A 27,563-nucleotide genomic window follows, 5' to 3' on the forward strand; every position below is an offset into this window, starting at 1 on the left:
TCACTGGACTCGAAGCATCGACTCTGTTTTCTTCCCGCAGGTGTTGCCAGACCTGCTGAGTTTCACCAGCAATTTCTGTTTTTGTTTCAGACCTCTGATAATTCTCTGCGAAACATAAGTTGCATCACAAAATATGAAATATCAACACAGGGGATGCAGAGGAATTTGCAGACTTATCACCACACAATTGTAAAAAGAAGCTTGCATTAAGAATATCATAGAATTGAAGGGATGGAGCGTGGACAAGCAGCAAAAATGTAAATATTCATGATGTATAAATGATAAAATCAAAGTCTATTTTTAAATAATACATATATTTCCATAGTCAAGACAGGATGACCAGAACACCATGTGAAATGTATTTGGAGTGCATAAAAAAATGGTCCGGAAACTTCCAATCTGGAATGGAATCTTTTTTTTGACCTGGATCAGATAATTCTCCCCGTGTCTGCGTGGGTTTCCTCTGGGTGCTCTGGTTTCCTCCCACACTCCAAAAATGTGCAGGTTAGGTGAATTGGCCACGCTAAATTGCCTGTAGTGTTAGGTGCAGGGGTAAATGTAGGGGAATGGGTCTGGGTGGGTGCGCTTCGGCGGGTCGGTGTGGACTTGTTGTGCCGAAGGGCCTGTTTCCACACTGTAAAGTAATCTAATCTAATGTAATCTAAAATGTTTGCTACGTACCTGTACAGGAATTTTGCAGCTGGTATCTGATACAGGTTCCTATGTTAGATAAGTGTCCAGAAAAACACACAAGAGACATTAGAGTGGACCTTGCAAAAACCACTCCCCACCTTATGATAGTATCTGCTATAATCTAGTAAGTAAAGGACCCAAAGCCCCTGACAGTTTCTGAGGGAAGGTACAGATGTAAGGTAAGTGGATGCGTAGGTGGCATCTATTGAGGTCAGGGGTAGGGTGCCAGGTGGATGGTTTAGCAGGTACAGTCACAGATGGAAGGATACAGGTAGCAGATTAGGGGGTGAGAGGGTGGGGGAGATAGATGTCAGGGATGGGTTTTGAGTTTCTGGTGGAGTGCAAGAATGATACCCATGGGTGGCAGTTGTTTGGTTGGTTGGGTTGAGTATCAATGGGAAAGGGTGTTTAGGTCAGAGTTCACAGGGTCAGAGGTCTGTGTGTCCATGGTAGGGTAAATGGTTGGGTACCTGTTGTTGAAGATTGGGTCAGTTTCCATTGGGAGGGATGGTCAAGAGTCCATAGCGAGTAGGGTTGGATTGAGTGTTTGAGGGAAATCATTATGAATAACTACAGAATCCGTTTTATAGTTAGCAAAAGTTAGAGCTGATTTGAATTCCTCTAGTCTTTCCTAGCTAGCTATTAAAGTAAAAAATCCTGAATACCCCAGATTCCTTGACTCTGACTTACACCTGGATATTTTATCAAAGGGTTTCAGACCCTGGGTAAGTGCCCATTGGATGTTTAAATTTGCAGACCAATTATCCCATAATCAGTGTGTTGTAACTTCTGAGAGGTGTCAACATGCACCTTTCAGGATATGTTCAGTCTCTGGTCATCTTTAGTCTGAAAGATCTGCGTCATAGTGTACCACTGGAGCCTTCTCTTTTCCAGTTAATAGAAGTTACCTTAAGCTGGAGAATAAAACTATATCATTGTTCTGCACAGATTATAAAAGACAAAAAGTGATGGAATGACTTAATACATTGTCTTCTGCGCATAAAAAGTATAATTTCATCTTGAATGAGTGAGTTGTGCTTGTGAAAGTATTTGATTTTTTTAGGATAATAAAGTCCGAGTGTTGTTGTCGGAAATCTCAGTTGGTAGATGGTGATACAGAATACTGCCAATGGTATGGGTACAATCTCCATACAGGTTGTGGTAGTTCACGGAGGGCTGCATCCTTGTCTTCCCCCATTGTTTGTGTGGAGTGGTGCACCTCAAATTATGTATTCTTTCATATAATAGTTGTGTCTCTTTGTTGGAGAGATACTATGGTCCCTTATGTGGACACTGATTAATTACTTTTATCGTGGCCAAAGTATTTCAAATGAGTTAAAAATGTTTTTTAAAGGTAACTAAATGGTGTCCTGATTTAGACTATTGTGGATTTGGCAGTAATTTTTAATATACTTTAGGCATAACCACCGAGGTTAACCACCTCTATAAATATCTTTTATGATTTGATGAGCAATTTGGGACTCAAATGACAAAATTGAACGCTGCAACTCAAAATTCATATGCTTTAGTAGGTAAGAGTTATGTTAGAGGCTGAGAATGCCAGTGTTCTTGCACGCTGCAGAATGGAGATGAGTTGGTTCAGGTAGAGGTGTAATAGATGCTAATGTTAAAAGGTGAATGTGTAAAGAGAGAGACAATGTAGTACCACCAGATGTAGTGAGTAGCAATAATTTTTATGTGTTTTTAAGACAGAAATGGATAAGTAAATAGAAGTAAAACCCTAGTCAAATTAATCAAGATTAAAGAAGGCAGAAGAAATAAAAATTAAGCAAATTACAGTAGAACTAGTAAAACTGAACAATGCAAAAGATCCACTGAGCAATTTGAGAATTTGAAATATAATGAGATATGAACACACAGATGATCCAAAGATTATGTAGCAGGGATTAAAGCAAAAAATGTTGAAGGTACTCAGCAGATCTGGCGGCATTTATGATGTCCAGGATTACTTTTCTTTGGAACAACCTTCTTGCTGACAGAACTGCTGAGTTTCTTTCATGCTTTCTGCTTTTACTTTGGATTTCCAGCATCTACTGTGTTTTGTGTTTATCATGAAGTAGAGGTTCTTTATTCCACTAGCATCAGGTCATTAAAAACACAAAGAGAGGCCCTGTTGAGGCGCCCGATCAGTAAACTTTGCACTGTCAAGACAGAGAGATCACATCTAGAGTGAGACATAGCCCGTGTGAGTATATAGTTCGGGGAATTGGAGGCAACTTGGAAATTCAGTGCAGAGGAGAGGGAGCATATAGTGCACTTTGCTTGCTTTTTTGGCTTATAGTTTGAAAGGTTTTTATTTAACAGGATAAGTTGAATACTCAGGTTCAGGGTAGTAATGGGCAGCACAAAACGAGGAGTGACATTACCAGGAAAATTGTAAATTCATGGGCTGATAATAGTTGCTAATTTGACTATCTATTATGAGATTGAAGGTAAATAGGATGAATATTAATTGATTACAAATGAAAAGACCAGCAGGAATTTATTTAAAACAAACAAATTAAGAAAATAGATGAGAGTTGCACAGCCTGGCAAATCATATAACACAAGGCTGTGGATAGGGCTTTAAAATAAATAGTTGGAGGTAGGTTCAGTTGCATGGAAAATTAGAAGATCAAAGGTAAAAGAAAAGGTAGGATTGCTAGTTAGCGATGGGGTTAATAGTTACCAGAAATAAGTGGAAGCGACAGAATGTGTGAATGTCATATTGTACCAAGGAACCAAGCAAATGGAGGGAAACTTGATAATGGAACAAACTTAAAGGATTTGTATATTAATGCATGAAGCATTCGGAATAGGGTAAATAAACTGATGGCATAATTTGAAGTTAATCAAGGTCACAAGGATTAGTTAAAGGGAGGAGACTCAGGAAAGGTTATTAAAGTTTCCAGAATATGTAATAGGACAGGGAGTATGGAAAAGGTCAGGAACCTAAATTCAGGCACAATAGATTAGGGGGTAACTATAAAAGAAGGGGAGGGCGGTGGGTGGGGTGTGGGATACTGTCAATGTAGGACTGAGGGTATTGTACTTGAATGCATGCAGAATATGAAACAAGGTTAATGAGTTTGTAATGCAGATTAAAATTGGCAGGTACAATGTTGTGGGTATCAAGAGAGATGAATGCAGATTAAAATTGGCAGGTACAATGTTGTGGGTATCACAGAGAGATGGCTACAAGGGGATGAGAGCTGGGAACTAAATATCCAAATATACGTGTCTTATTGAAAGGACAGGTAGATGGCAATAGGAGTCGAGAGTGTGGTGCTGGAAAATCACAGGCAGTCATGCAGCATTAAGGAGCAGGAAAATCGATGTTTATGGCATAAACCCTCCTGATGAAGGGCTTATGCCCAAAACATCGATCCTCCTGCTCCTCGGATGCTGCCTGAATGGCTTTTCCAGCACCACACTCTCTACTCTAATCTACAGCATCTGAAGTCCTCATTTTCTCCTAGGTGGCAGATGGAGCAAGGTTGCCTTGTTAATAAGAAAGGAAATTAAATCAATAGCAAGAAGGGACATAGAGTTGGAAGGTATAGAATCTGTATGGGCAGAGCTGAGGAACTGTGAAGGCAGAAAAACGCTGATGGGAGTTATGTATAGACTCCCTCACAAAGGTTAGGATATGGGGCAGAAAATAAATCAGGAGATAGAAAAGGCATGGAGGAAAGGCATTATTACAATAATCATAGGGGAGTTTCATGATGCAGGTGGACTAGAAAAATCAGATTGGTAGCAATGTGTAGAGTATCTACAAGATTTGTTTTGGAGCAGCTAGGGTGCAGGCAGTTCTGGATTTGTTGTTGTTGTTTCACATGAAGGAACTCCTCAGGGACAGTGACCACAATGTGATAAAATTCATCCTGCAGAGGGAGGGTTAAACTTGTGTCAGACATAACAATATTAGAATTGGGTAAAGGTAATGACAAAGACATGAGGGTGGAGCTGATCAGAGTTGATTGGCAGGGGAGCCTAGCAGGGAAGATGTTGGAACAACAATGACAGGAGATTCTGGGAGCAAATTGGGAGGCACAATAGAAATTCATCGCAAGGAAGAATAAACATACTAAGGGGAGGATGAGGCAACCAGGCTGAGAGGGGGAGGCAGGAACAGCATAATAACAAAAGAAAAAGAGTATTGTGTGGTGAAGATTAGTGGGAAGCCAGAGGATTGGGGAGCCTTTAAAAACCAGCAGAGGATATCCATTAAAAAAAACAATAAGCAGGGTGAAGACAAAATATGAGGGTAATAATATCAAAACAGATTGCCTGAGATTTTTTGATATATGAAAGGAAAGAGAGAGGCAGGAGTGGACATTAGACTGCTGGAAAATATGGCTGGAGAAGTAGTAATGGGAAACAAAGAAATGTCAGAGGAACTGAATGGATACTTTCCATCAGTCTTCACAGTGGGAGACATGTAACATACCAGAACTTCAAGAGAATCAGGGAGCAGAGGTGACTATGTGGCCATTACTAAGGAGAAGGTTTTGGGGAAGCTGAAAGGGTTGAAGGTGGACAAATCACCTGGACCAGATGGACTATACCCCCGTGTTTTGAAAGCGAAGCTGTGGAGATTGTGGAGGTATTGGTGAAGATCTTTTAGGAATCACTGGAGTCAGGGATGGTTCCAGAGGACTGGAAAATGGCTAACGTAACATGCCTTCCTTTATATGCAATCTTCTTTGTCATTGCTGGAAATAATTAGGTTATTTCTTATCTCCAATGATTCAGAGTGCGATTAAATTATTAGGAGCCATTGAGATTTAGATTTAATATCGTAATTCTATGTTGTGTTTCAAGCATTTGGGCATTGCCTACTTAACTTTAGCCTTTGCTGTAACCCCAGGCAACTTCACTTGGTTGTGCAAATCCAATTAGCAAAGTTAATTGTTACCAACATTCCCAAAAAAGGCAAGAATGTAAATTTTTGATACTCATAGTATCACTGGAGGCTAGCCAAAAGCCTTCAATTCTGTCCTACTCTCATTCAAGATCTCCACACCACTTCCAGATTTGTTCCTTTGAAATACAAGGCAAAGTTATGCTGACCTGGAGGTTATTTGTTGCAAAATTAGGAATACAGCCATAATTTGATTGTGGTCTGAATAATTTTTTTAGTCATTCTATTTTACGCTCTCATATCATAAATTAACAAACTGAAAAAGAATTAATATCTTCAATATCTCATAGAGCACAATTTTAATGATTTTGTATGTGTGCAGTGTTTATTTAAAACATGATGGTGAAAGTCATGCATAGGATATTTTCGTGATGCTTATACATAAGATAGAATATTCCTCACACAAGTTATCAAACTGATCAAAAATTTGCTGTCAGATAAATGACATTTTAGTCCTACAAATATTCTTTTATATCTGACAAACTCATTAATAAAGTAAGGCCAAAAAGAAGAATAAAGCAAAAGAATCTTATTGATTTCCCCATTAGTGTTTGATATGCCAGGTATAATTTCCATAATTGTGAGTTTTGATAATAGTACATAGTAATGATATAGTACTGCTTTTTTCTGAATTCATTGTTCCATCTATTTACAATGACTTAGAAAAAAGGATGAAAAGGTCTGTTACTGTCTGAAGCTGAAAATTCAGACTTTGATCTTTCTCTTTATAGTGTTGGTATTGACAGCAAGGAATGTATTTGCTAAAATAACACATGATTTTGTCAGAAAACAACAGCTAAGCATAAACTAAGTGGTTCAGTACAAGGGTACCATCATATTTGACACAAAAGGTGCCATGCTGGATGAGCTGCTGGGAAAGCAAATTGTAAGGGGATTCATGTTTTGTGGAGAAAGTAAAGGAATACATTGTGGCAAAACATTCCAACTATGTGGCTGTAAAGTGTTGCATTGAAAAAACCCCATCAGTTTCCTATGTTTATGACAAGAAGCTGTCTGAAGCCTGCCTCTCTCTTAAATGGCAATGATTCCCCACAAAGAATTAAATTGACAATTTTTCATAATGCATTTTTACAGATTACTGAAGTAATTTTGAGTTATTTGATTCACACTATAAGCATGGTACTTGATTGACTGTTCCAGTAAAGCCCTGCTGACTCTCTGATGAAATGATAAAGTGCTTATATCAATGAGAATTGATGCTATTTGTTTGGTTAAGTATGCATGAGGTTTTGAAAGCTTGTATACATGAGAAAAACATCTAACAAAAGTGATTGTATTTATCCTCTCTATTATTTATGAACAGTGCAATAGCTTGAGCTATAGCAGACTGAGCCATTCATGCAAACGGGAGCAAATCTCCTTTAAAATATTTCATTCTATTGTTAAAATGATTTTAGCTTCTATTTTTTAAAAAGGATTTTAAAATGGATTTTCTCTCATATAAAGCAGTGCTGTCCAACCAGGTTTTCATATTTAATGGTTTTCCCAGATAATGCTAATTTCAAAAGATTGTTTGCATTTTAATGATAAATAATTGTCATGAACTGCTCCTATATTACACATGAGACTAGACAATGATTGTAGTCTGGTTTCCTGGGAAGGAAGATGTCCCAATCTCACTATTGGCTGATATTCACAATTTCCAGCAGGGTGCTAGTAGCTAATAATTGGAAGCATCGAGCAACGTATAAGGTCATGGAACTTCCCATTGTATAATCGCAGTTATTTTCTAAGTCACTTCTGTGTTAACGCAAAGTATAGCATCACACTAGCTTCCCAGCTGAAAATAGTATATTTTGTATTGAATAGACAATAAAATTAAAACTTCAGATCTTAGCCATGAACTTTTTTTTTTACAATCTCAAAGTTTTACGATGACTGATTAAACAAACTTTCCATTAGACTCTACTGCTTGCATAAGATTTATTTAAAATTATGAGGGAAAAATACTAAGCATTTCTCTGGAAAATTCTTTTGAAGAACCCACTGCCCACTGAATACATTTCTAATTTTCACTGACAAATGTATCTAAATATCGACCTTTATTTGAAATAATCACAATTTAGCTGCTCACACAAAGGTCAATAAAATGATGTTGAACGTGCCTCTGAATGGTAAAACTGAAGTAAAAGTATTATTTGTGTGATATTATGCTTGCCTTTAACAGAACTGCTTATTAAAGCTTGATGTATATAAAAGGAACAAAAGTAGTAATAGTAGCAAGTTCTAGTTCTTCATTGTTTACTTAGCAATATTATAAGGAGAACTGACTATATACTTTTTCTTTATATGGTAATGTTATAGTTAAGCATACTAAAATCTACTTTTGATTGTGTGTCTTTTCTGTCAAGGTAACAATGGAATTAATTGTACTTTATTATTTTTGAACAGATATTACAGCAACTCATTGAAACATACAAAATACAGGCCTGAGTAGAGGGGAGAAGATGTTTCCACTAGTAGGAGAGACTAGGACTGAGAGCACAGCCTCAGAATGAAGGGGTGGTGCTTTAGAACTGAGATGAAAAGGATTTTCTTCAACAAGAGGGTGGTTAATCAATGGAACACATTGCCACAGAAGACTGTGGAAGTCAAGTCATTGAGTGTATTCAAGACAGAAATAGATAAGTTCTTGATCAGTAGAAGGACAAGGGTTACACAGAAAAGGCAAGAGAATGGGGTTGAGAAACATATCAGCCATGATTAGTGGAGCACACTCGAAGAACTGAATGGCCTAATCCAGCTCCTATATCTAATGGTCTGAACTTCATGCAAAAGACAGGTAGCTAAATAAAAGCCCCAAACATTGCTCTTGTTAAGGATGGAACAGTGGCTAGCACTCGTGCCTCACAGCACCAGGGACCAGGTTTGATTCCAACATTGAGTGACTGTCTGTTCAGAGTCTGCATGGGTTTCCTCAACAGTCTAAAGATGTGCAGGTTAGATGGATTGGCCATGATAAATTGGACCATGGTGTCTGGGGAATGTGTCAGCTAGGTGGGTTAGCCATGGTAAATTGGGGGTTGTAGGGATAGGCTGAGGGCCTGGGTCTGGGTGGGACTTTCGTTGGAGGGTTAGTGCAGACTCTAATGGGTCCAATGGCTTCTTTCTGGCACTGAAATATGGTGTCTTATTTCTTCAGAAATTAATTATTGGATGTTTTAAAGATGTTAAATTTAAAATTCAAACTTTTTTAAACTTTCTAACTCACTTAATCCAACCTCCTCTCTCTCTCGTTAGGAAATACATTTGATTGTTACATTCAGTCAGGACACTGATGTCTAGCTTTACTTGCAGGAATGTCAGCTTGTTAAAACCTAAACATTGCAGAGTAAGTTTACTCAACACAGATACCGCTGGCAATACAGCAAATCCTTAAAAAATAAAATTGTACATTAATCTATGTTGAAAGGGGTTACAGTATAAAAGTAAGGAAATCTTGCTGCATTAGTGAGATCACATTTAGAGTACTTATAGAATTATCTAAGGGGGGATAGAGTGCAACAAAGCTTCATTAGATGGATTTCGGGCATGACAGAATGAATCTAAGGAGAGATCGAGTAACCTAGACCTAGACTCCTTAAAATTTAGAAAACTAACAGCTGATCAAATTGAAATATATAAACTTCTTAACAGGCTTGACAGATTGGGTGCTGGAATGATGTTGCCTCTGACTGGGCTTTTTCCATTCTTCTTAGTAAGTGAATAGCCACTTATTACCTCACATTTACTCCCACTACCAAAGCACTGCTCACTGACTTGCCCTATCTGTCACAACAAACTCTTGCTGAGTGTCTTTCCTTTTGAGCTAGTTTGAGAAGTAAGTTCATCATGTATGTATGAAACGTGTATCTTTTATACAAGAGCATTACTGTCAGCATACATATTCTTCAAATAGAATAAGAATGCAGGCAGGTCAGCAACAGGATACTGACTTGTTCCTAACATAAAAGGATGAATTTTGCCAGGAATCGAAGTGCCAGTTTTGAGGAGTTCCCTGTTAGCTCTCTGTTAGCCCCAGCAGGTTGTCTTGTACTTCTCCACAGCTCGCCTTATGAGCTATGCACCATGCCTCAATGGCACCCTGCTCATGTTGTGGTGTGCTTAGCAATGGCACAAGGACTTAACTCTTAAGAGAACTCCTGAAATTCCCAGCACCAGCACCATTTTAAAAAGCAGTAGTGTGCCAAGTCAAGCACCGTCCTTGTGGAGCTACTCGGTACGGTGCCTGTGAATTGCCCCACAGATAGCAAACAGAGAGAAGTTAGCTTCATACTTTTTGACAGGGAGCTGGAAGTGCTGATACAGAGGAGGACCGTCCTCTTCACACAGGACTGCCAGCGGTGACTACAGTGCCAGATCCTGCTAGTCTTCTCCAACGTTGCCACCTGAGTCAGCAAGGATCCACATTTCAGAGGAATATTCAGCAATGCCGCAAGAAGGACAATGACCTTCTGTACTCTGTGATCATCAACTGCCTGCTACATCACACTCAGTCTCTCTCTGCTCAGGTCTGCCACTCTCACTATTTCCTGCAGTATCTATCCTCACTCTCTATCATCCATCCCAGCCTATCACATAACGAACACTGCCCAGCCTCTGCACTGCCTACCCACTCACTTGGAACACCTTTCCGTTATCTTTACCAGCACTATTCCAAGCACTTTCATCTCAGTCACATGGAGAAGACAGTGAAGTAGTCATAATCTCAGATGGATAAGTAATCCAGAAGCCCAGGCTAATGTTCAGGAGACATAAGTTCAAATCCTACCATGGCTGATGGCAAAATGTGAAGTCAATATAAATCTGGAATAAAAAGTTAGCCTAATGATGACCATGGAACCACCATCGATTGTCATAAAAATAAATTTGGATAACTAATATTCTTTAGGGAAGGAAATCTGACGTGCTTATCAGTTCTGGTTGACATGTGACTCCAAACCCACAACACTGTAGCATCTTAACTGCCTTCTGGGTAATTAGGAATGAACAATAAATGTTGGTCTAGCCAATGATACCTACATCTCATCAACGAATTGAAAAAAAGACTCAATCCCTTCCTTTGTCTCATTCCAGGAAAAAACAGCTCACAATAATTATTTACAATGTAACTGAATTGGATGAAGGAAGTGAATGTACTATCATCAAGTTTTGTGGATGACAAATATAGGTGGGAAGGTAAGCGATGAAGATAACACAAAAAACGTACAGGAGGGCATAGACAGAAACTTGTCTAATAGAATATAGAGTGGGAAAATAAGAGGTTTGGCAAAATACTTTGGCAAGAAGGATAGAGCAGCTGAACGTTGATTAAATAGAGAAAGACTTCAGAAAACTGAAACACAAAGGGAATTGAATTCTTGTGCATTAATCACAAAAAAAATTTAACACCCTGGTTTGGTAAGTAATAGGGAAGGCGAATGAAATGTTGGTCTTTATTTCCAGGAAATGGAGAATAGAAATAAGGAAGTCTTGTTAGAACTACATAAGGCACTAGACAAGATACACCCAGAAAACTGAACAATTTTGTTCCCCTTATTTAAGGAAAGAGATAATGGTTTTGGAGGCAGCCAAGAGCGGATTCATTCTGTTGATTCCAGGTGTGGAGGGATTTTCTTTTGAGGGGAGACTGAGTAGATTGGGGTTATACTAATTGGAGTTTAGAAGAATGAGAGGATACTTTATTGATTCTTTGTGTGTATAACAGGGTACTTGCAGGAGGTTAATGGATCTGTGGCATTCTTTACTGCAGAAGATAAAGAGGCTGGGTCGTTAAGTGAATTGAAGACTGAGATTGATTTCCTTACAGATTAAAATTCTAAGGTTGAGGTGAAAAGACAAGGATTTTCAGTTCAGCCATGATTGGTGGAGCAGATTCAATGAGCTGAATGGCCTTCTTCTACTGCTAGATCTTATGATCAATTGGAATGAAAGAGCTCAGAGAGGGGAAGGGTGCCAACATGTGTCCTCTACATGGACATTATACATTGTAGCCCTGGCTGAAAAATTAGTTGTTCAAACTTTTTTGCAAACTGATAGTCGGAGATAAAAAGTGTGGAAGTAATAATGAGGACATCCCCCCCGCCCCCAAACCCAAGGAAGACAACGTTACATATGGGACAATGGTGTGCACATTTCATGAAGTGAATTACTCCTGCCCTTTGTGCAGGGTATGGGACCTTGGAAGTTATTATCACTTTGACAATTAAGACATTGCTTATGACTCACAGCAAAGGGTGAAATTGATTCATATTGTTTCAGGACGTGGTCAAGAGTGCTTCAGACTTGAATGTTTAGTCAACACAGTTGGTCAATACGTAAAGTGCACATAACCATTTTGTGATCTACATGTGTCTTTCACCTATTAAATGCTGTTGCCCTTTGAAAGGCCTCATATTGTACAAAAACTGGAATCCCCTCTCTCAAAGAAAGAGGCAGCCATTTTCATTTCTATTGCACACATGTGTTTAGGTGAGGCCAGAGGAAAATAGCAATCATGCTTCACAGAGTGAGTCACAGACTCAGTTGCTCAATCTAGGTGATTCCCCAAATCTTGATATTCACTTTTTGGCTGCCATCCCTGCAAACACATTGGCTTTGATCTTCCCTACATTCCTATCCAACCCATTTATTTAACCATTTCTCCCACTTTATCTGAGCCCCAGGTTTGCAAAAACAGACCCTGGTTTGTAATTGATCTGCAGGGAACGTGACTCATTTTCCAGACTGTAGAGGTACAGTCCCCTGACCCTGACTATCCCAAGCAGCAAACAGACTGTATCCATTGCCTGGACTGATATTGGTTGATATTCCTGATTTACTGTGCACGGACACTTTGAATAAAGGTTGTCTCACTTGTCCTGACAGAGGACCAAACCATTAGACTTTGAGATATGGCCATTTGTTTAAAGCAAGTGCAGTGTTTGCTGTACGAGCTGGTGGCACTTACTGTTGGATGCGACGTTGATATAGAATGGTCATACTGCAACATGTGCACTCCATTGATAGATTGATCCCTGCTGGCAACCAATGCAAACTGCCTGGCTTTGTGTCTGTGCTGAAAGACAAGTCAAGACAGAAAGAATTTAAATGTTTAGCTCTGACTGAGGGTACTAACTGTAAAATTAGAAAACAGCAATGCTCTGAGCATCCTGATAGGCACAAAATGAATGAATGCTTAGAGAGGAAGCAATGGGCCCTCAGGGCACACTGCCAACATGTAAATTGGGTGCCTATTCCTGCATGCAAATTGTCCTGGCAGCAGAAATAAAATGAAAGATGCTGGTGCACTCCAACATGCAAATTTGAAGTGCAGAACTGTATCAGAGATGTTCCATGATGATATGGAGAGGGTAGTACATGTCTGATGCCAACCTCTGTGGGCTGAGGGATGGGGGCATAATAGGCAGTTACTGCCGTGGAGCATGCCCTGAGATGTTGGTGATGGCTGCACAAGATGGAAGTTGGAAGAGCAAGAAGTGAGCTGGAGCCACCAAAAGGGTGCTTTGACTTTCATGTTGGGAAATTTTGCTATCTATTTTCTGTCTGCCATATGGGAAAATAGGAAAATATGTATCACTGCAGGTAGATTAGATTCCAATAACATGCAGATAGGCTTGGTCACTGCTCACTAGTTGAATCTTCATCTCACTGTTCAAATCATGGTTGTTGTAGAATGTGACTTCATTTTCTTGACATCTAAAATTCCATTACTGCTAATCTCATCATTTTGATTCACCAATGACTGGGAATATTCCACCCATAGAGTCTACTTTTAGTGGGAATGGTTTTGCTTTCCATGTTCCACCCTATAAACAAAAGTTTTTGCTAAAACATAATTCTTACCTGAGTAAAGTGATGCCTCATTAACAAATAATGGAAAAATAAAATAGTTAAAAATTGTAATATTTCTCCTTTCTTTTAAAGTACCAGTGTTACATTTCAATAGAAGATTATTGTGGTTCTTGGTCAATCAATGTAATAACTATATTTATGATTATAAGTTATTTATAATGATTGGTTAAAAAAAAAAATCCATGCTGAACTGGAGCCTGAAATATGAATCTATTCAAAATCTTCTTGCAAGCTGTTATCATAAAACCTTGCTAAGATTCTAGCAATTCCAAGCAGATACTAAAAGTGATTATATCTGAATTGTACCTACTGACCTTGCATCATTTTTGGCTCTGAATCTGCCACTTAACATGAAGATGAAAGACAGTATCTATGCTCCATTTTTCCATCAGGGTCAACTATAAGTGGTGCTGGGCACTGATCTGATAACGTCAGTATACTTGTGCTAAAAGAATTAAATTTGAACCTGGATTGAATTGATTTTGCTTTGCTATATGACACATTTGGGTGTTCCTTCCCTTATCTCATTGGCATTTTCAACATATACCAGAGCTGAGGATCTTATTTTCCCTGCAGTTCTTTTCCATCAGGGAGTTACTCAGACTGTCTGTAAAATGCATTTGTCTTAATTGTCTATGCTGAATTTATTCAGTCTTCAGAGATTGTAGCGATAGTTTTTGTTAAAAAAATCCTTTGTTCAACATTGACTCAAAACTGAGTTTTCTAAAGCAAAAGGTTGTTCTCTTCCAGATTCTTCCACAATATCTAAGTCATTTCTATTTACCACATCTGAACTAAACCTTGCATTGAAGTCAGAACAAAGTAGGGCTGCTGTGAAACAGACACTGATGAAATTATCGAGTTAGGTTGTGTATATATCGTGCAATTACAACAAAATTCTCACAAGGGACAATTTACTTAGTAGTTGTGGGAGAAGCCATTTTCAGTTTCATTAATATAAAAAGAGTGATGATTACAGCTGCACATAATCTAAGATTTATTTATTCATGGGGGAAGTGCTTTGGGAAGTTCATTTTCACAGATAAAATAGCATATTGTTGGGAGCAATCACAGACGGTTAACACAATCAGCAGGTTCCAATGCCATCTTAAATTGCAAAAGAAAAATATTTTGTTTATTAAGACCATCTGAATACTGATGTATTGCTTGAGGCTTGCAACAAACTGAGCAATCTGTTGCTGTATTTCATAACATCTATGCATTTGTTTTGTAAAAGCTGTGATTATAGAATGCCAGCCAAATGGTTGCTCAGTTAGTTGCCTGAAATTAAATATATCATGATCAGAGGTACAACAAGAAGGAGACCAGAAGCATTGAAGCAGTATCATGTGATTGTTGTTTTTTAGTGTTTCATAAGTACCAGAATATACCGAACTATAGATTTGTTTACTGAAACACAAATCACTGTGTGGTAAAACCAGGAAATCTGCGATGAGCTGATAGTTGGTTGGCAGTGAGTGAAGTTTCAGATCCCATAGTTACTGAAAGTATATATAAAACGTGTTTATGTTGTTTGGATTAAAATGCTATCATATACAAATTACTTCTTGACTGCCATAGTCAAGTGATGTTTACAATGAGGCACGCATTCATGCCACACAAATACCAGGCAATGACCGCCTTCAATAAGAGGCCATTTAAATATGGGTCCTTGGCATTCAATTGCATAATCATCACTCAATGCCCATAATCAACATCCTAGAACTTACTATTGACCAGAAACTGAATTGGAGTAGCTACAACATGTCAGAGGCTAAGAATCTTGCAGTTAGTAATTCACCTCCTGACTCCCCAAAGCCTGTCCACCATCTAAAAGAGACAAGACAGGAGTTTGATACCATGCTGGACATAGCAATCCGCTTAGTTTTCATCACATCCACAAATATGTATTCTATTCACCACTGACAGTCAGCAGCAGTGTTGTGTATCATCTACAAGAGACAATGCAGAAAATCTTGGATGTAGGTTTGCTCACTGAGCTGGAAGGTTAATTTCCAGACGTTTCATTACCCTACTAGGTAACATCTTCAATGGGCCTCAGGTGAAGCAATGCTGAAAATTCCTGTTTTCTATTTATGTGTTTGGGCGTTATAAAGTGAGGATTACAATCACCTCATTTCCAACATTGAGGATCTACCTACAGCACATGGACTGCAGCTGTTTGGGAAGATAACTCACCTTCTCAAGAGCAACTAGGGATGGCTTACAAATGCTCCCCTGGCCAGTGGCATCCACATCCCATGAATGAATTTTAGAAGAAAACCCATCCTTGAGGCAAACATCTTAGGCTTCACTTAAATAAAGTGCTCTCGTTGAACATACTGTGCATTGTAAACTCAAGTTAATGTCAGAAATGGGACTGAGGTGAGTGTCTCGAGCTGAAATTAAAAGTACAGTTATGTAGAGCTATGAACTGCATTGGAAAAGCAAAAACAAATGAAGATCATAGTTAAAACCTTGCTGAAGAGAAAACAGCAACAATGTTTCCCCTACCAATACCTGTTCAAATTATTAGGGATATGAGGCAGAAATAGGAATTTTTCCATGAACAGTGGCAGAATTATGCAGTTGTCTCAGAGACCTGGTGAGCAAACCACAACGATTACAAATCATCACACTTTGATCACAGTTGGGAAGAGACTGAATCAAAACATATTCTACCCTAAATCTCTCAGGACAAAAAAAAATGACAGAGATATCAAAAGCTTTGAAGGAAAGCTTTGAATATAATACATGAATTCAGTACGAGGGAAGATATAAACTCATTGGTGCAGCTTGTAAAAACCTCTGAATTTGAACAAGTAAAGGGTGAGCTAATCAGAAACGGAATTGTATCAGGAAAAAGGACTCCAAAATTGAAAGCGTGCCCACAAAGAGAAGTCGAACTGGCACTCAGTGGGGCAGTTGATCAGTGAAGAAATGCCAAGGTTGTGAATCAACAGGTAGAGTATGCATGGTGGAACAGATTAGGTCTTGCACCTAATGATGATACCATAAATACAGTATGCAATGGAATCTGTGAATCCATTGCAGTAAGATGAGCAAAGATCATAGATGGCAAGCAAATACCACTCCTGAATTCATAGCAAATCCAAAGCTTAGACTGATAATTCTTAATATGCCAAAAGAGATTTGCCAATGTCACAAAGCACCAAAGCATTGACTGTTGAACACAACCTGGGTGAGTATAAGAGTGTGTTCATAGGGTTAGCATGTTTCCCAGAAAAATAACATCTTGAAGTAGATGAAAATGTAAGACCAATTCAGCTGCTGAAGAAAGTTCCAGCTCAAGGCCAACCTGAAAGACAAGATGGAAGATCTGGGGGGAAAAAAAGGGAATAATCAAGAATTCCTACAGGAGAGATTAGCAGCATGGGTAACAGTAAAATAACTTGGAAGGCTGAGAGTATGCACTGATGTAAAGAAACCTAGTAAAGCACTGCTGGCATTTCACTATCCCATGCAAAGCAACGAAAGAATTTTGCCACAGCTTGCAAAGTATAATGATGCTGCTCCTTTACCAAGGCTATGCTGTCCTTGGCTTTTTTCAGAGAGGTTGTAAAGGCACAGGCTCTGAAATGCCTAGGTTTGGATGGGTTTTAGAGCCAACTTGATTATAGCTAACAGATACTGCTTCAGGCAAAAGGCTCCATTTTTTTTTAAAACGCTTGTACAATCAAAGGGGAGTGGCCAGTTCTCCCTGCTCAGCCTTTCTCTGGTTTGATTTGGTTTTAGCAGTCTTGCTGTTCACTGAAAGCAGTCAGTTCAGTTTGAGGTTGCGGGTCCAAGAAACAGCTGCATGGAAGAGGGTGTTCCATGCTGCCATCTCTCTCTCTCTCTCTCCTGCAAGACCTTGTGTTTGATTTTACCTTTGTGCCAAGGGTGTTTATGGGAATTGTTGAAAGTATTGGGAACTGCATCGTTAAGTTTTGATGATCAGTTGGGTTTTCGGATCGGTTAAGGTATTCGTTATTCTGTTCTCTTTTAGAGTCATAGAGTCATAGAGATGCACAGCATGGAAACAGACCCTTCAGTTCAACCCATCCATGCCAACCAGATATTCCCAACTCAATCTAGTCCCACCTGCCAGAACCCGGCCCATGTCCCTCCAAACCCTTCCTATTCATATACTCATCCAAATGCCTTTTAAGTGTTGCAATTGTACCAGCCTCCACCACTTCCTGTGTCAGCTCATTCCATACACAAACCACCCTCTGTGTAAACAAAGTTGCCCCTTATGTCTCTTTTATATCTTTCCCCTCTCACCCTAACCTATGCCCTCTAGTTCTGGACTCCTCAACCCCAGGGAAAAGTCTATATATCCTATCCACGCCCCTCATGATTTGTGTTTCATTCAGTAATCTTGTAAATAAACTGTGTTTTGTTTGACATCCCACTAGATGAAATCAGCCTCCGCTAAGGGCACCTTCATGACTGCGGCTTGCCGGCTAAGACCTCATACCCTGCTTAACCTACTCTGTCAAAAACAGCCACAGCTGCTGTGCTTTCATGCAGCGCAGATGTGCCCACTCCTCAGCTCCATCAGGAGCAAACTTGTCACATAGTCCTGTGGGAATTTCAACGTTTTCATCTCGGAGAGGACAGGAAAAATTTCGGGCTGTAACAGGTTGCTCCTTTTTTGAGGTATTTTATGTGTTGGAGATGATTTCCTCGAATTCCAGACGCAACAATTACTGTTTTATATGCTGTTTGCAATTGTTTTGGAACTTTAGAAAAAAAAGTCAAAACAACAGCCAGACAAAGGCAGAAAGCACGTGGTCTGTAAGGGACAGAGAGAAAGAAATCCACTGACACAGCAGTGAATCTGCACAGTTACTGCATTTGCTGTTTGAATTCATGTATCGCTGGACATTGGAGTGGTTCGAGGAAAACTTAACAAACAGCGAAATTCACAACTGATCTTGGAGGAACCTGTTTGGGAGAGGTCACAGCACAGAGACATATCAGTGAATAGTTTTAAGTATAGCCTTACTGTAAATCTAAGACAATGAGTAGATTGGGTTATTTCTTGATTATGTGTTTTTATTGGGATCTGTGTTGATTAAATTTTAAAAATATAAGCTGTAAGTATTAAGTTAGCCTGGAGCAGTGCTTTGTAGACCAATAAGACAGTGTTATTTTATGGGTCTATTGATTGGAAGGAGCAAAATGGCCTTTAGTAGAATGATATGCTCTTCTTGTCAGATGTGGGAGGTTTGAGAGATTTTAAGGGTTACTGAGGATTACGTCTGCAATAAATGTTGTTGGTTGCAAATCCTGTCATATCGAGTGGATTGGTTGGAGTGACAGAGGCAATGAGGTATTTACAAGAGCTGGGGGTGTGATGGATGGCAGTTGGAGGAAGGGAGAAGAGCCGCAGATACAGTCAGGTAGATGGGTTAACTCCAAGAAAGGTAGGAGAGGTAGGCGGGTAGTATAGGAGTTTCCTGTGGCTATCTCCATTTCAAACAAGTATGCTGTTTTGGAAAATGTAGGGGGCGATGGACTCTCAGGAAATGGAGTACGAACAGCCAAGTTTCTGGTATCAAGACTGGCTCTAATGTAATGAGGGGTACATCGAGTTCCAAGCGATTGAATGTGTTGGGAACTCGAGAGTAGTAATATCTGGATTACTTCCGGTGCTATGAGCTAGTGAGGGTAGGAGTAGGAAGATAGAGCAGGTGAATGTATGGCTGTAGATCTGGTTTATGGGAGAAGGATTCATATTTTTGGATCATTGGAATCTCTTCTAGGGTAGAAGTGACTTGTACAAGAAGGATAGATTGCACCTGAATTGGAAGGGGACTAATATAGTGGCAAGCAGATTTGCTAGAACTGCTTGGGAGGATTTAAACCAGTAAAGTTGGGGGTGTGGGATGTGGTGGGACCCAGGGAGATACTGAGGAAAGAGATCAATTTGAGACTAGTACAGTTGAGAAAAGAAGCGAATCAAATATTCAGGGCAGGCAGGAACAAAGCAGAGAACAAGGTAGTACTGATAAATTAAACTGCATTTATTTCAATGTAAGGGCCTAACAGGGAAGGCAGATGAACCCAGGGCATGGTCAGGAACATGGGACTGGGATATCATAGCAATTACAGAAATGTGGCTCAGGGATACACAGGACTGGCAGCTTAATGTCCCAGGATACAAATGCTATAGGAAGGATGGAAAGGGAGGCAAGAGAGGAGAGGTAGTGATGTTTCTGATAAGGGATAGCATTACAGCTCTATTTAGGGAGGATATTTCCAGAAATACATCCAGGAGAGTTACTTAGGTGAACTGAGAAATAAGAAAGGGATGATCACCTTTTTGGGATTGCTTTATAGAGCCCCCCCCCCCCCACCCCCCCCCCCCCCCAATAATCAGTGGGAAATTGAGGAACATATTTGTAAGGGGAATTCAGTTATCTGTAAGAATAATAGGGTGGTTATGGTAGGGGATTTTTAACTTTCCAAACATAGACTGGGACTGCCATTGTGTTAAGGGTTTAGATAGAGAGGAATTTGTTAAGAGTGTGCAAGAAAATTTTCTGAGTCAGTATGTGGATGTATCTACTAGAGAAGATGCAAAACTTGACCTACTATTGGGAAATAAAGCAGGGCAGGTGACTGAGGTGTCAGTGGGGGAGCACTTCGGGGGGCAGCGACTATAATTCTATTAGTTTTAAAATAGTGATGGAAAAGGGTAGACCGGATCTAAAGGTTAAAGTTCTAAATTGGAGGAAGGCTAATTTTGACAGTACAGGTGGACAACCCTTTATCCAAAAGCCTGAAATCGGAAAAGCTCCAAAATCCAACAGATCTTTTGCGAAGTTTTCATCTCATTAACAATGTTGTTTGGCATGCAAACAGTTAACCCAACTCCACACCCACTTGATGCGTGTCACTTAGATGAGCTGTGGCCCAGCACCGGCAGGCCTCAATTCTGTCTCAGGGCCTATTACTCACAATGAGCCTGCTGTTCTGTAAGATTTCTTAAAAATTTCACCGTTGAACTGTCATTTGTTCTGAAATTCGAAAAATTCCAAAAATCAGCTGGTCCGGAGCATTTCGGATAAAGGATTGTGTACCTGTATTAGGCAAGAACTTTCAATAGTTGATTAGGGGCAAAAGTTTGCAGGTAAAGGGACGGCTGGAAAATGGGAAGCCATCAGAAACGAGATAACAAGAGTCCAGAGACAGTATATCCCTGTTAAGGTGAAAGGAAAGGCTGGTAGGTATAGGGAATGCTGGATGACAAGAGAAATTGAGGGTTTAGTTCAGAAAAAGAAGGAAGCATATGTCAGTATAAACAGGAGAGATTGAGTGAATCCTTAGAAGAGTATAAAAGGCAGTAGGGGTATACTTGAGCGGGAAATCAGGATGGCGAAAAGGGGACACAAGGTAGTTTTGGCAAATAGGGTTAAGGATAATCCAAATGGTATTTACAAATACATTAAGGACAAAAGGGCAACTAGGGAGATAATAGTGCCCTCAAAGATCAACAAGGTGACCTTTGTGTGGAGCCGTAGGAAATGGTAGAGATATTAAATGGGTATTTTGCATCAGTGTTTACTGTGGAGAATATAGAATGTGGGGAAATAGATGGTAACAACTTGAAAAATGTCTATATTACAGAGGAGGAAGTGCTGGGTGTCTTGAAATGCATAAAAGTGGATAAACTCCCAGGACCTGATCGGGTGTACCCTAGAACTCTGTGGGAAGCTAGAGAAGTAATTGCTGGGCCCCTTACTGAGATATTTGTATCATTGATAGTCACAGCTGAGGTGCTGGAAGACTGGAGGTTGGCTAACGTGGTGCCACTGTTTAAGACACTGTAAGGACAAGCCAGGGAACTGTAGACCAGTGAGCCTAACATCGGGATTGGGCAAGTTGTTGGAGACAATCCTGAGGGACTTCATTAAAGCGCCTGACGGGAATCCCCATGGGAGACTGATTAGTAAAGTGAGATGTCATTGAATATAGGGAGAACTAGCCATTTGGATACAGAACTGGCTCAAAGGTAGAAGACCGAGGGTGGTGGAGGAGGGTTGTTTTTCAGAGTTAGGAGGTCATATTATGGCTGTACAGTAGTTGGTTCGACCACTTTTGGAATATTGCATGCAATTCTGCTCTCCTTCCTGTCGGAAGGATGTTGTGAAACTTGAAAGGGTTCAGAAAAGATTTATGAGGATGTTGCCAGGTTTGGAGGGTTTGAGCTGTAGGGAGAGGCTGAATAGGCTGGGGTTGTTTTCCCTGAAGCGTTGAAGGCTGAGGGTTGACCTCATAGAGGTTTATAAAATCATGAGGGGCATGGATAGGATAAATAGACAAAGTCTTTTCCCTTGGGTTGGGGAGTCCAGAACGAGAGGGCATAGGTTTAGGGTGAGAGGGGAAAGATATAAAAGGAACCTAAGGGGCAACTTTTTCACACAGAGGGTGGTGCGTGTATGGAATGAGCTGTCAGAGGAAGTGGTGGAGGCTGCAACAATTGCAACATTTAAAAAACATCTGGATGGGTATATGAATAGGAAGGGTTTGGAGGGATATGGGTCAACTGCTGGCAAATGGGACTAGATTAGGTTAGGATATCTGGTCGGCATGGACGAGTTAGATCGAAAGGTCTATTTCCATGCTGTACATCTCCATGACTCTATGACTCTGTGACCAGCTGCATGTCTCCTGGGATATCCACTTTACAACTGCTTAAAACAGCTGGCAAAGTTAGGATTGGGCTACTTTCTTGAAATGTTTTGAGGGGGTCTGACCTGGTCCATAACAAAATCTTCAGCACTCTCTGTGTGAAGGATGGTTATTGGGAAGTGAAGCAGGATGAAAGCAGCAGCTTCCTAACTACTTGAAAAACTGAAGGAGCTAGAGCTGGTTGTGGATACCTTTTGGCATGTCCACTGCTCCAAAAGAATGTTAATGCATGCAACATGAGATGGTTAGTAACCTTGTTGGAATGGAAACTATGCCGGGTAACCTGCTTGTTTATGGATTTGGAGACACAATCCAGTACGACAGCTCAACAGAGCTTACCAAGTGATCCTGAAATTGAGAAAGGCATAAATTTTACTTTAAGAGGCTGAAGTCAAACACCTCAGCCATGTACTGACAGCAAAAGTTATTTACTTGCACACTGAAAAGGTGAGAGCTATAACAGCGAAGCAGAAACTTATAGATGTAAAAGTGATTTGTTGGATTCAGCACCTCTTTGGCAAAATGCTTTCCCAATCTGCTGTTAGAATATGGGTCGTGATGGCAACTCACAGCGAAGGACAGGCAGTGTTGGGAACACAGAACAAGAAGCACCATTCACTGAAGTCAAGCAACTTGTGGCAATAGTGTGAGTGCTGAAATATCATCATGTAAATGATGATGTCAATGAGCCAGGAATTGAATCTACTCTAATACAGCAAGGACTACCAGCTTTATTTGCATCCAGAGTACTACCACAAACAGAAAGATGTTATGCCCAGATTGAGAATGCGTGCTGAGTCATTGTCTTCAGTTGTGAACATTTTCAACAATACCTTCTTACAAGAGATAAATTGACAGTCAAATCCAACATCAGGCCACTATTAGCTGCTCCAAAGCATCTGCAAAGATGTTATTACAGGGATATGATTTAATATGATGTGAGACACATGCATAAGATAAACATCTTGTTGAGAGCAGCCCTCCAATGAATGAAGTGAAGGAAACTACAACAGAGTGTGGTGCCTTCCAGACTCAACATGACAGACCAGTGCCTTATTTAATGAAGCAAACTACCCAACAGGATGCAAATCTCCTACTGTTGCAAGACGTAGTGATAAAAGGATGGCCTGAGAGCATCAAGGATGTGCCTGTTGCTATAAAAGCATATTGGAAATAAATTGACAGCTGATGTACAAAGAAAATACAGTAATGGTCCCAAATGAGTTGAGAGGGGAGATGTTAAAGCATGTCCGTACAAGCTGCCAAATTAGGTCTGAAGAAGGCAAGTGATGTACTCTTCTGGCCCAACGTGAGCAATTAAGGGGTGACACAGTGACTCAGTGGTTAGCACTGCTGCCTCACAGCGCCAGGGACCCGGGTTCAATTCCCACTTTGGGTGACTGTCTGTGTGGAGTTTGCACATTCTCCCCTCTCCTGTTCCCTAGATGCTGCCTGACCTGCTGCGCTTCTCCAGCAACACATTTCCATATTAGTCAGGGGTAAATGGGTCTGGACGGGTTGCTCTTTGGAGGGTCGGTGTGGACTTGTTGGGCCAAAGGGCCTATTTCCACACTGTAGGGAATCTAATCTAATCTAATTAAGTCAAGGACCACAACAACCAATGCAGTGCATGAGTATGACGCTATGCAAACTGGAGAACCACTAATGAAACTTGACACCTCAGAATGACCATGGATGCAGTTGGAATTAGGTATTTTCACAATTGCAGGCACTGGTTATCAATGTGGACTAATATTGTCAGCCATGAAGTTGGCTTCGATGACAGTTGCTGAGATTGTCAAATGGCTAAAATCATACTTCAGCCAATCTGATATTCATGATAATGTCATGAGCAATAATGGCCCTCAGTTCATGAGTAAAGAATTGAATCACTTAGTGAAAGTTTGGGAAATTGTGTACCACACATCATCTCTACATTACCTCAGTGGAATGGAAAAGCTGAGTCAGCAGTGAAAGTCACCAAAAGAATCAAAGAAATCAAGCAAATCACAGAAATATAGCAAATAGGAGCAGGAGTAAACCATTTGGCCCTTCGGGATTGCTCTCCCATTCAATATGATCAGGGCAGATCTTCCAACTTGCCACCCCGTACCAGCTTGCTTTCCATTTTTGTTTATAGCCCTTATAACTATATATAATTCTTTCTTGAAAACATTTAATGTTTTGGCCTCCACTGCTTTCCATGGCAGAGAATTGCCACAGCTAACCAGTCTCTGGGTGAAGAAATTTCTCCTCATTTCAGTCCTAAACAGCCTATCCATATCCATAGACTGTGAGTCCTGTTTCTGGACTCCCCAGTACATTCTTCCTGCATTTAGCCCATCTGGTCCTGCTAGAAATGCATAGGTTTCTATGAAATCACCCCTCAATCTTTGAAACTCCAGTGAATATAATCCAATCTCTCTTCATACATCATGGATGTATGCAAGACAATCCGTGACTACAGAAATATATATACATACTGCATGGAAAATATTCCAGTTCAAAGACTAATGTCACACTGCACACAAATTGCTCTCCCACTAGCAAAAATTCTGAAGCCAGAGGTAGAAATGGGTGTGAGTTAAAAATGAAGGGGATAAAACAGAAAGCCAATTTTTTTTTTCACAAGAACCATTGCTACAGTTGAGCATTAGCAAGACAATCAGGATACAAACATGCAACAATTTAAAAAAAAAAGGCCAGCCCTACTGGCAACTTGGACCTGAATGAAGTGGTTGTCACCCTGATCATATACAATGGAATTGGGAAAGCAAATCTTAGCAGGACTTATACACTTAATAGTAAGGTCCTGGTGAATGTTTCTGAACAAAGAGACCTTGGAGTGCAGGTTCATTGCTACTTGAAAGTGGAGTCGCAGGTGGATAGGGTAGTGAAGAAAGCGTTTGGGATGCTTTCCTTTATTGGTCATAGTATTGAGTACAGGAGTTGGGAGGTCATGTTGCGGCTGTAATACACTTAATAGTAAGGTCCTGGGGAATGTTCCTGATCAAAGAGACCTTGGAGTGCAGGTTCATTGCTACTTGAAAGTGGAGTCGCAGGTGGATAGGGTAGTGAAGAAGGCGTTTGGGATGCTTTCCTTTATTGGTCATAGTATTGAGTACAGGAGTTGGGAGGTCATGTTGCGGCTGTAAGACCTAAGAGGCAACTTTTTCACGCAGAGAGTTGGTACGTATATGGAATGAGCTGCCAGAGAATGTGGTGGAGGCTGGTAAAATTGCAACATTTAAGATGCATTTGGACGAGTATATGAATAGAAAGGGCTTGGAGCGATATGGGCCGGGTGCTGGCAGATGGGACCAGATTGGGTTGGGATATCTGGTTGGCATGGACAGGTTTGACCGAAGGGTTTGTTTCCATGCTTTACATCTCTATGACTCTATGACTTTATGTGCCATCGAAACCACAAGTATGCTCAACTGCAGGTATTGTTCCTTAACTGCACGTTACTGATCAGGAAGAGCTGAACATGCCATCTACACAGACAACAGGTCAACTGTCAGACACAGAAGTCCATAGCAAGCTAACAACAGAAATAGGTTAACAATGACTACCACAGCAAGAAAAAATGGCAAGGAATGCCAAGAATAGCCAATGACAAGAACATGCACATGCACCATTAAGATAACAACATGATTTCAAGGCAATGCTTATACAGAGACAGTTGAAATACTAAATTGCATGAGAAGAGTAATTGCATAAAGTCGGTAACTAAAAATGCACACAATAATGTTTGATTGAGAGGCAAGCATGCATAAATGCCTGTCTTAGTTTACCATTGTTATGTGACCTCTACCTCTACTACTACAGCAGACAATGTAATCTTCACCTCAATGAAGTATTCTTGTTGAACATATTGCTCGTGTTATAAAATAAAAACATTTTACGATGTCTTGACACACTTGGGAAAAATTTGATGAGCTCCATTACTCTTGGGGTCTTCAAAAATTTGATCAAATAAGTACCCAGTTAACCTATATGGTGGACTCAAGTTAACAGTAAATGCTGACCAGGTTTCTGCCGTTTACATGAACTATCATTTATTAGAAATAAATCAATGTAAATAAATCACAAGCAAACAAAAAACTGCATTATTAACATACTAGATGAAACTCTAATCTCTTCTTAAACTCTTACACATAGCTGCAGACAGATATGAACAAACAAATGAACGTGAATGCCATAAGTGGAGGACAAAATATTGGTCAACACAGTTCAGTAGCAAATCATTCAAACAGGTGATCATCTTCTGTCTTCCAAATCGCTCAGATTTAGACATGGGGATTTGACAGGATAGATGTGCAAGTTGTTTCCTCTTGTGGTAGTATCTTGAATCAGGAGGCATAATCTCAGAGTAAGGAGTCATATATTTAAGGCAGAGATGAGGAGGGTTATCTTCTTTCAGCTGGCAGTGAATCTGTGGAACTCCAAAGAGAGCTCTCTGTATATTCAGGTCTGAGTTAGGCAGATTTTTAATGAGGAATGGAATTAAAGGTTTAGTGTAAAGACAAGAAAGTTAAATTGAGGATTATTATATCAAGCATGATCTTATTCGATGACTGAGCAGACTTGATGGGCTGAATGGCCTTTGATCTTCATTTCCAAGTCCTTTCAGTTCTGTACTGAAGGCATAATGTTTTGAGAGGTGGGACTGTGGTGTGGCAGGGAAGGGGTTTAACACATTATTTGGTCAATTTCTAAGTCAACCACAGCTTAAAGCAAATGTTGGGAGAGGGAGCTATTTACCTTTCAGATTTTGATTACTTCACTGCAAAGAGAAATGCTGTCTCTTACCATCTGAAAATTTTTGCCTGTTGTTCACACACAAGCTGTCCACCTGCTGAGGAGCCAGTCAGAGAGTTGTTTTCATGCTGATGACTCCTGATCCACACAATTGTCTGAATTTAAACCCCAATCAACAGGTAACTCCAATGTGTCAAACATCTTGTCCCACTGCTTGAACAAAGCAGCAATGTAAACAAAACTCACAATGAGTTCCAGTAAATTGTTTTTAGAAAGGCAGCAAGTCCTCCTATAGTCCTTGATTTAAAACATTTTCTCGTTTTTGTCCACAATTCAAAATAAAGAAAAAAGATAAAAAGATGCGATGCCCAGTTACAATTCTCTGAAAGTTCATTTTGTGGGTAAACCCATCACTTGCAAAATACTTTGTGATTCAGATATACCCCATTTCTCTCAAGGAATAGCCTATTTTTATTTAATTTGTAGAAACATTAATCTCACAATCTTGACTAGATTCAGTCATCTTGTCCTTTTATTGTTTTGAGCATGAACTGGGAAAAAAAATCAAACGGTTAGACACGAGACATCTGCTGTCTCT

The 27,563-nt window shown here is 40.0% G+C and overlaps 1 long non-coding RNA gene across 1 annotated transcript; it reads right to left on the reverse strand.

The window, feature by feature from the left end:
* Positions 1-71: 71 nt before the first annotated feature.
* On the reverse strand, positions 72-27,526 carry LOC122559387. The gene is made up of 3 exons (XR_006314416.1): positions 27,017-27,526; positions 12,591-12,698; positions 72-105 (listed from the first exon to the last, which is right to left on the reverse strand). It is a non-coding gene; the product is annotated as an uncharacterized LOC122559387 (long non-coding RNA).
* Between the last annotated feature and the right edge of the window lie 37 nt (positions 27,527-27,563).

This window comes from Chiloscyllium plagiosum, chromosome 19, assembly GCF_004010195.1.
Source record: "Chiloscyllium plagiosum isolate BGI_BamShark_2017 chromosome 19, ASM401019v2, whole genome shotgun sequence".
Taxonomy (NCBI): domain Eukaryota; kingdom Metazoa; phylum Chordata; class Chondrichthyes; order Orectolobiformes; family Hemiscylliidae; genus Chiloscyllium; species Chiloscyllium plagiosum.